The sequence below is a fragment of the Homalodisca vitripennis genome, chromosome 7, assembly GCF_021130785.1.
Source record: "Homalodisca vitripennis isolate AUS2020 chromosome 7, UT_GWSS_2.1, whole genome shotgun sequence".
Lineage (NCBI taxonomy): Eukaryota > Metazoa > Arthropoda > Insecta > Hemiptera > Cicadellidae > Homalodisca > Homalodisca vitripennis.
Genome location: NC_060213.1, coordinates 144,834,642 through 144,846,112, shown reverse-complemented (window position 1 = coordinate 144,846,112; position 11,471 = coordinate 144,834,642).

The window sequence follows — 11,471 nt, the reverse complement described above, 5'->3', positions numbered from 1 at the left end:
ATTGATCGGTCTTATCCGTAATTTTGCAAATACCACAACGTGGTTTATTACATGGTTTACAGCCAAAAGATACATTTTCAGAATTTTTCCAACATGAATTTTGGGCCTTACTTACAAGCATATTGCTCAAATTTGTAGGTCTCTTAAATACTATTCCAGGTGGCCTGGACAATAATTTCTCAGTTAAGGGATTAAAATTTCATAGCCAATTTTCATAACTCTATTGAATGTGTGCAAACCAGGATAAAATGTTGTTATAAATTTGGGATAATTTTGGAAGTGATTTGGAATATTTGTAATCTCTGCCGGTTCAAAAGTTTTTTTAGGGTATCCCCTGTTAGAAAGAGCTTTAGTAAGTTTGCTTTTGTAAATTTTGAAATCTGAAGCGTTTGTACGTAAGGATTTGGCTCTAATGGAAAGACTTTTTGGTATGGACTTTTTGCCATGATTTGAATGGCAGCTACTGTAATGTAGGTAATTCATTTGATTTGTACCCTTAACATGTATTTTGGTTTCTAAAATATGATTTTCTAGAAAAACTTCTACATCCAAAATTTTGTGGTTAATATTCCAATTACAGTTAAGACATGAGAAGTTATTTAAATTATCAAGGAAATGATGAAGTTTCTCTAACCCATGATTCCAGACTACAAAAATGTCGTCTATAAATCTGAACCACAATAGAGGAATAAAATTTTGAGTTTTAAGAAAATTTTGTTCTACAAATCCTATAAAAAGGTTGGTGTATGTGTGCGCGCGTGTGTGTGTGTGTGTGTTTTATTGATGAAAACCATTGATAATAAATCGACCTTCATAGTGAAATATGAAATATGTACTTTATTACTTTACTGTAGATGAAGATTCCAACCTCAATGTAATTATGGTTGCGTCCTTGTTACACTATCTGGAATGATAGCCATAAATATCCGTACATTCCTAGCATGAACTTGATGTGTATGAAAACACAGGGGGAAATTTATAGAGGAGTAAACTACTGTTTAGGAGCTGAGTATCGGTTAGTTATTATCTTAGTTTAGTTTTTTTTTTTTTAATTAAAACCTAAACAAAATATATACAAATTTAACGTTTGAAATCTGACAATACAGTAATAAATTAGCTTATAGTCAATTTAAACGGCAGATATTTCATAAAACCACATTCAAAATTATTTGTGTACTTTTGCGTAAAAATTGTAAGAAAACTGTTTAAAACTGTAAACATTATAAATATTACTTTTACCAATTAATTTTACTACATAAAGAGGTTTTTTTATTATTTTAAGAATTAATTTAGTTAAAATCAGAAAAGAATATGTAGAAAAAAACATTACCTGGCGAATCTTAAACGTCGGATTAACATTTCTGTGGAATTTCCACTTTGAGAATGCGCAGCATGCCGCAAACGTTTTTGTCAGAAGAGAGCTTTTTACTAGAATTTTAATTATTTCCTCAGGTGTAGTTAGAATGACGTATTTTATAAAAGAAACACCTACCAACATTTCTTTATTACCTTTGATTGGGCATTTGAAAAGAAATACCTAATAAATACCCGCACTAGTAATAAGTCACCCATTGATTGCCAAACCTGCTTTCGTATATGTTTAAACTCAATATTTCTCTCAATTCACTATTTGACTAATTTAATTAATGTTGATAAAGAGTGTGGTTTTACTACTTAAAATCTTTTGTTGAATTTCAGCCTTTCAGCAGCATGTGACACTAGACAAGACTATGGTTATAAGAGACATTAACACGTAAAAGGGTTTTTGTCAATCTCTATGACGTTTCCAAATCAACCTCATACATAAAGTTCTTATTTATGAAGATGCCGAGATACAATATTGATACCCAACCAGTGTCTCCAATACATTTAACCCCACGACCATAACAAACATTCACGGATTTTTGAGCATGCCATGTAATAGATGAAAGGACCGTGATCATGTTAATTAGACTCGTGAAAAATAACTGTAAGCCATCTTGGTATTTAACACGTAATGTCGAGTGCCGATGTTTTTGAGCAAACTGTTTGAGCTCTTCCTTGACCTCTGGGTCAGTATTACCGGAGACGACAAAAAATAGTTCGAGCAGAAATGTTGAGACCGCGGACATTATTATGGCCAATTCCTGCGATTAATTGTGAATTCGTCTTGTGATGGTCCGATTTCTCAAAGTAAAAAGTACGGAAAAACTGATCATTCCTTTAGTGTTTGCCTATAGGAAGACCTTGCCCCGCCGTCTAAGGTCAGGGGAACGACAGACTACGCTATAAGACTGTGATGTGTATACCTATATACCTGGCCACTGAAAGTCCAGCTTCTCACCAAATCCCTCACCTTGTCGCCACGAATTCTGTTAAAACCCATTTATGATCCATAATATAAAAAATAATCTATCCACGATAGTAGAAATGATCGAGAATACATATCTTGTAACACTGAAATAAAGATTAAGTTTCCTGGGCAAATATGTATCTGATAAGGGTAACATTTTCCTGTGACTGGTTTTTACTTTATCAGGATTGAGTAATCATTACTTTGTATCTTATACGTCTTATGTGTTGTTTTTGAAAGCTACCGTAAATAACTGAAAGCAAATTAATTCTTAATATTTTTATTTTTTTTAATTTTTAATTTCTATTTTTTTATTTACTGAAATGCATAGGCTTGCGTTAATTTTGTCCAAGAGTTTATATGGAGTACAAGTTGATCTAACAAATATTCAACCTAATTCAAAGTATCAAGACAATTTTATTGAAATAAAGATTAGTTTACAAAAGTATATTTCTCCTAGAAACTCTCATAAACCTCAAATAATACTAAAAAAAACAATGTTTTTCAGTAATTTTTATAATTTTGTTTAGTTGACTTTTCTTTTTTCCAACAGTAAACACTGAAATATATAAAAGTAATAAGAACTCGCGATTTTACATTTTGTTTAATGTAAGTAAAAGAAAGTTCTCTGTTTTCATGAATATGATCTGTACAGTGGAGAGTTCTTCTTTACTGACAACATAATGATTAATGCAGAAGAGAGTTAGATTTTGTTTCCTTCTTTCTTTCCAGAAGTGTCAAACTTTTCACCAGTATTGAGCAGAGCTCGAGCAAACTGTAACTTTTAATTGCCACTGAAGTTAAGGGAACCACTAGAAATTAATTAAAATGTTAATGTTTACAATTTTAAAGTTGTTCAGAAAATTAGCAACTGTCCTAATCTCGTTTCACTTCTTTGTAGTCGAGATTTCTTTAGCTGCACAAACTTTGGAATTGCTTGAAATATCTGAGTTATTTACTGACAAGTTGACGTTACTGTTACAGCTTTATTGTTGATTACTGCATATACTAAGGTCCGTATTACTGTTATAATGTTTATGGCTTATTACATGATTGTATAATCAATGTGCGTTGAGGTTAAATCAACGTATATTTTTGTACCTGGATATTTGAAGAATAACGTGACCTATGGTATGTTGTAACCAACGTTCGGGGACACCGTATTGTCTATAACTCCTTATGGCACTATTCCTTGAGATTAGCAGGATCTCAACACCCTTGTTTGAAACTTAATGAATGATACGTAAACATAGGGATCAATCTCAATAAGCGATATAACCCAAAGCTCAGATATATAATTTTATTTAAGGATTCCTGGATCTTATTACTTGCCAATAAATTAAATAAAACATTTACTTGTTGAAAATAAAGGAGTTAATTAATGAAAATGAAACTAAAAATTTAACACTTAATGATATACATATATTCTAATACTAAAAATAATGAAAATCAATAAATTAAAATTGAATTATCTCTCACTTAGTTCGTATGGATTCAAATTAATTTCTGCTCTCCTCAAAGTAACAGAGCGGTGCTTTAACATACGTTTTATCTTCACAGTCTATTGGTTAATATTTTTCAAAATTTGTATTTCTGAAATTTTGTTCCTTAAGAGATTTAAATTTCCTGAAAGTAACTACAGACAACGCAACACATTAACACAAACCTGCGCCAATCTTAAGCGATTTATACCAGATTCTATAAAAGGACAAACTATAACATCCTAAAACCAAATTACAATCAAATAATGGGCCACCTAAAAATATTACAAAGTGAGACGCAATGTACAAACCAAATAAATATTCAGCAGTTACTTACTCGGTTAATGTTAGTACGGTAAACGTAGGCAGTCTTCAAATGGTAAAAGGCGCAAGCTCAGATTAACAGAAAAATTACAAACTCAGACGTCTGCCGGATGCGCATTACACAATGAGCAAGTTTTAACTGGAAACAAATACTACAAGAACCGCGACCAAACCTGTAAGCGGCTGATCATCTCCAACCCCTGCCCACCACTAATCATTTAATTTGCAAATTGCCCCTTCAGAGCCAATTTCCAAGGGTAATTGCAGTAAAATTAAAAACGAATTTACGCCTCACAGTTACGTTAATTTTAAAATCGGTACATCAGTATATACACAGATATGCTTCTCTTGCTATCCAGAGTTCTTGATGGCCACCTTGTTTAAAACAATAAACACGGACTCATAAGCCCACGTCAGAGACTTGATGCAATGAGATGTGATGTCAACATAGGTATTTATCATAAATATTAGCAAACAAGAAATGATTTTCGACATTTTGCTACCCGTGGCTTTTGTGATAGCCACCTCGTTCAAAACAATGAGCACTGTCTCATAATCCAACGTTAGAGACTTGATGCCACATGTGACGTCAACATAGGTATTTATCATAAATATTAGCAAACAAGAAATGATTTTCGACATTTTGCTACCCGTGGCTTTTGTGATATCCACCTCGTTCAAAACAATGAGCACTGTCTTATAATCCAACGTTAGAGACTTGATGCCACATGTGACGTCAACATAGGTATTTATCATGAATATTAGCAAACAAGAAATGATTTTCGACATTTTGCTACCCGTGGCTTTTGTCATAGCCACCTCGTTCAAAACAATAAGCACTGTCTCATAATCCAACGTTAGAGACTTGATGCCACATGTGACGTCAACATAGGTATTTATCATAAATATTAGCAAACAAGAAATGATTTTCGACATTTTGCTATCCGTGGCTTTTGTGATAGCCACCTCGTTCAAAACAATGAACAATGTCTCATAATCCAACGTCAGAGACTTGATGCCACATGTGACGTTAACATAGGTATTTATCATAAATATTAGCAAACAAGAAATGATTTTCGACATTTTGCTACCCGTGGCTTTTGTGATAGCCACCTCGTTCAAAACAATGAGCACTGTCTCATAATCCAACGTCAGAGACTTGGTGCCACATGTGACGTCAACATAGGTATTTATCATAAATAATACGAAACAAGAAATACTTTTCAACATTTTGCCATCTAGGGCTCTTGTGACATTATTAATCTTTTCCAGAAATATCACCCACAAAGTCACTGAAGTAGTTAGAAGATGTACTGTGAGCAAGGTGGAATTATTATAAATTTTTATCAGTTTATCGACAGTGAGTCTTATTCGAAGACATTGACAGTGTCACAGAATGTTTCTGTGAAGGAAACAGTGTTTTCTGGACATCTGCCATAACCTATGAACTACAATGTAAAGTCAATTACAATCCTATAATGACATTAATTTGATACTTATTATTTGAATGTTTAAATTAGGTTAACTCGTATTTCATTAGATGTGTAAATTTCTTCTTATGCACTTGGCATTAAATACACGTTTAAATTTATTTTGAATAAATTCCAAAGTAACAAATTTTTACTCATTAACAAGCGGTGATGTAATAAAACATTGTGATTATATATGTTGGTGCTTTTAAACCATATTTGATTATTCAGAAACCATTTTTATTTTTTTATTACAAATGCATTATTCCCCATACGTATTTGTTATAAATCGGTAGACTTACAATTATTATAATATTAAACACTGCCTTCCTGGTTAATTTATTATCAGTGCGTTTGGAACTTTAAGGATTTTATTTGACTCCCAAAATCCACATTTTCATGTTTTGCAAAATACGACTCTCTTATCTGTATAAATAGTATTTAAACATAGAGATTCCTCAATGGTAAAGTATGAGATAATGGGTTTACATCCTGCCCTAAAGGTGAATCCTGGATACGCTGCTGATGTTACGCTACAAAGTTGTTCTTGTCGCAAGTAAACAACTTGTCTGCTGAACATTTGTCCACAGAATCTTGTTACTCTCGGCTTGTGTGTGTCTGTTGTATAATGCAGGCACAAATCTCCCAGTCCATCTCCATGTACGTTACACTCCACCTAAATAAATTAGGCTTAAAGGCTTTCCTTGTCGCCTTCTCGAAAATAAAAGTCCCCAAGTGGGTTGGCTTTCTTAGCATGCAAATGCTTTTAGCTTTCCCGTCTAGCTTTCTTTTTATTTTATACCCTCTGCATTGTTGTCTTAATGTGTGGAGGTTTTCTTTCAGTAGACGGGTTTTCCGAGAGTTTATAGCATTCGTATTTTCAATGTTCTTATTTACTTTCCTGCTTGGTTTATAACGATTGTAACAATAAGATTTATATTTATACATTACGTTCTCATGACAATAAGAATACTGTAATAAAATACATTATCCCATAATTCTACATGTATTTTATAAGATTAGGCGTATTTCATTTTATAAGGATAAAAAAACCAACAGAAGTAATTCACTATTATTATTGTATTCAATTTTACTGATATTTATACAATTAACATTTAATGCAGTTGCATTACATAAAAAATGCGTGATATACACAAAATTGCCTGTTCTCATTCTAATATTGTCTAACTAAATTTTACGATGAAGTTAAATTATAAATCTCGTCAGAACATGTTTCTTGGTTAGGAATAATTTCCCGGCCCCCTGTCCTCTGTCCCTAAGTATGTCCGCTGGTAGATATTTAGGCCTACTGTTATTTAGGGCTAAATAAGAATAATGCACGATAAAAAATACATTGTTAAAATTGCTCATGTTATAGTTGATGGTTAATAAAGTATCATTGACATAAAATTGTGCACCATATTCAGTGATCATAAAATAATTACGTTTTTTTAAAGCGTTTTAATAAAGTTAAAGATATTTGTATTATGCACATTACTCATTTCTGTCCGTCTGAATGATCATCACTAAAAAGTGTAAATCCTGAAACTTTGATTCTCAGTACAGTAATTATAGTCGCTTATATAAATTGTGAGTGAAATCTCCAAGTCTCGTATCACCAGGATCACAATACGTTTCTTGTTCACTTCAACACTCCATTTCAACGTAAAATATAAAAAAAATGTCCCAACTTTGTTAATACCAAATCAGAAGCTGAACATGATACTGGACTTCCTCAAAACCGGTAAGATAAGGAAGGCCTGCCCTGCAGCAGATAATAACTGTAAAACAGGTTTGAGTTTGTAATTAAAGTGCTTCTCTATTGAAGTTATTTACCTTTTGAATGTGGATGTTCTTGCACGTTTTACCCTAACTAATTTCAATGAGCTGCTATTTTGTACTGGGTTGGGAAAGAAAGCTTTAGTTTCCACTGTTCTTCTTTTATCAAGACCTTTCAAATAAGGTGTCACTTAATAGGACTTTACATTTAAAAATTTTGAGCCGCCTCCTCCCCAAAATCCCAATTTGAGAAAATGGTCAAAGTTGCAGAAGTGACAAAAAATTTCATTTCTTAGAAAGGTGTCCTAAGTTCCATCCCTCCATCAAACTAAACAGAGTGTATCCATACTCTTAACTAAGACTGTACAATCGTTGCTCAATATATTTGAAGAAGTTATCCCGATACAAAGTATGAACCAGATACAGTGAAGCCCATTTTTCTCTATATCCGCACTCATCTCTACACTGCCGACTATTGTAAACTATATCGAGATTCATATCTCTTTGTAAACTATATGACTGATTGTAAGAATAATCCTGCTAGTGGGAGTAACGGAAGTACTCATACCAAACAATTGGCCTGATAAAGAAATGTTCAGCACATTGGAAGTCATCATTAAATGTTTTAAATAAATATATACACACACTGTGAACTATATCACCTGGCGCGATTGTAGCGGTACAACAATTGACGATCAGATCAAATCGTTCATTTGCTCGTTACAATTAACATTGCATGACAAACGTCATTTTAATTTTGCGTTTTGGAACATTCAAGTCACAATCCTGCCACGTTATTAAAATTACAACAAATTCGTACAATCAAGTCTCATTTGTCCCTGGCCAATTGCAAACCTCTTCCAGCGCCGGAGTTAGTTAGAATTGGGCGATCTCTCAGTTAAATGCCAGAAGCTCGACAACACTGTAAAATGTGCTTCACGCTAGCGAGCGTTTCACATGAGTTATAGGGGAATGTTTTTTATAAAATAGAGTTATCTGATGATGAATTGAACAACTGGCTGCGAAGACAAATGCTCATACACTACTTTTCTGTGTCTTCTAGTACGGTAGTTGTCTCTCCCTCTTGTCTCATACCCATGTATGTCCTGACTAGGGCACATTTAGACATACAGAATAACGTTGTTTCCAAAATGTAGAGACTAGGCAGAGTCAACAGTTGCTAATTTTTAAATGCTTCCTGCAAAACTCTCAACTTGGCGATAACGTGAATCGTCTTTTTTTGGATCTGAACACCCTCAGCAAATGACTACTTGCACAGGCTCCCCACAAAACCACCCTGTAAGAGAGGTGGGGGTAAATTAAACCATAATTACGGTAATCCGTACTAGGGCAATATCGTGCCAAGGACTCAAAACACATATTCCTGAGGACAATTTGGTACATACATGGTAAATGTGATTATTCCAAGTCAACCCCCGATCAAGGTGCATTCTAAGGAATTTTGATGAATGGACTTCCTCCAATATGGAATCTGCCATCATGACGGTCAGACCACATTGGTACTCCACTAGTCGCAATGTGACATACAACACGTTTGATTTCGATGAGTTTGCTTGAAGATTGAGGCTGTTGAAGTGTTCAACACAATTGTTGAAATAACAAAGGTTTGTTACACCAAGCATTCTTGTGGTTTGTCTCTGAAACAGGGAGTTGGGTCATCAGCAAACTGCATGATTTCACCGTGCTGAATTTACGTCGTTGATGTAAATCAGAAAAAGGTTGGGCTGAGTATAAAGATTTGAGAAACTCCATGGCTCAGTTGAATTGGTTTGAGATCTGGAACACCTAATGATCTAAGCCATAATCTGGCACACCTCGGATGTCATGAGAATCTAATTTTTCAAGTAATTATTATTGGTCAACACAACTAAATGCTTCAAAAAGGTTGAGGATTCAATCACAACTGCGTCTATCGTCTATTTAGTTTTCTTCCATCCAAATTAGTGCTCAAAAGACTGGTTATGTTTTGTTCTAAAAGTAAAGCATTCTTGTTAAAAAGGTTTTTAGAATATTTTGCTCAAAATTGAGACTGGCCTATAGTTATTAATTGAACAAGGGTCTTCTTTCTTAAAGATAGGATGCACTTTTTTGAGAGGAGGAAACACATCCGAGTTAAAAGATAAATTGAGTCAGTGGTTTTACAATATGCCTTGAGCAATTTTTTACTAACCACATGGATCTCAACTTGAGAACTTTTAAGTTTTTTTGCTGTAAGGTGTTGAATGATTTGATTGAGCTCTTACTCAACTACAGGAACCAGAGCCATTAAGGCAACAAGACTCTGTCTACGTGCAGGATTATCCTGTGGCTGGGACGAGGGTTTTTTTCACAAGCAACAGACACGAACAATCTCATTAGCAACCTCAGAAGCATCACGCACAAATCTGTGAACCCCCTAAAAAATTTGTAAGGGATATTTTTGGGAAATTTTTAAATGTAAAGGATGGGTAGTGTGGTACCTCAGTTGAAAGGTCTCTTGACACAGATCGTTTAAAAAAAATATCTAAATTTAACTTGCTGTAAATATACAGTGTGAAAAAATCTAAAAAAAAAAAAAAAAAAACAGCTTTAACAGATTTTTATTGTTTCTTTATCAAAAACCTTATGAAACTCCATATGTTACCCAAAAGAAGTTGAGGTCGTTTCAAAATATAATCAAGATAGTTCAGTTCCAAAAACATTTTGACACTTAAACAGTTATATACATTTTGAAATTTTTCAAATTTTTATAACTAAAAAGTATTAAATACAACCGTATGGTTTGTGAGTCATGACGGTTTGACATATGTTACATATTTCACATAGACTTTTTATTTATCTCTTCAATGGGGCAAAATCTAATTTTAGTTCTCATTCTTAATTAAGTTTATAAGTCTTTAAGTATACAGTATATGTCTTTGCAATAACCCATTATAAGCTAAGTCTTTGGCATTTCTGTAAATGTAGCCTGCAGACAAAGCGTCCCACAGGCAAGGATAATTTCAGAATAAATCTAGAAATGTTATGTCATCGCCCCACCACTTGTTGGTGTCAACCATATTCACTGTTATTCTCAGAAAGAAGTAGAAAATACACTATATATATGAACCTAAACATGCATAAAACCAACTAGGGGCACCTTAATTCAACAGCCACTTTGAGCAACTAGGTTTTCACATTGCGAGATCACCGAGCTGAGGGTAGGCAGCGTTTAAAAGTTAAACGTGTTCAACTTCTAATTGTGGCTAGTAAACACTAGCCCACTGGATTCACCTGTCACTGGTTCTGGATAGTTAGAAGCGGCTGTTAAACAGCCCAATGTAACTACGGCTATAGCAAATATGCATAAGAAATTTTATATTCAGTATTTTAAGCCAGTGTGCAGGAATACTAAATTCGGTCACCCATATAGCTTTCATAATAAATTCACTTGCAACTTAATGTAATATGATGGAGCCTGAAGACAATTTAAAAGTGGAATTAGGCATATTTGTTGCACAAATTATTTCAGTGTCAATATACAAATTCAACACAAATTGTGCACAGCAGCTTTTGCGTGACAGAAGCACAAACATTCAAACAATGATATATAGTGTAGTCATGGTAATACATGACACTCCCCTCCACATCTACACTGAATTCTTCTAGTAAAATAATGAATAACTGTATAAAATTTGATGCAAAACGCTTCACTAGCGAGTTAAGATAGAGAGCAACAGATTTCTGTTAATTCCTGGGCAGAGTAAAAATTATTCATTTAAACTTAAGCCTAAGTAATATTACTGTATTTTTCTACAAAATATATATTCAAAGTATTTTGTGCTTTTAGATTAAATACCACAAATTTAGTTTTATTACTTAGAAGCATTGCATTCAAACAAAATTTTAATATTTTTAAATTATCACTCATTTTTCTATAAATACAATACATTAGTTTTTAAATCGTAATCAGAATATGTCAACACTATCATCAGCAAGCTGCTACTTGGCCATGTAATATTCCATTACATAGGTCCAGGAAAAGATTGAGACACAAATCTGAACATTAAGCACCCACCTTTATCACTGTATATCTCTTCTATTCTT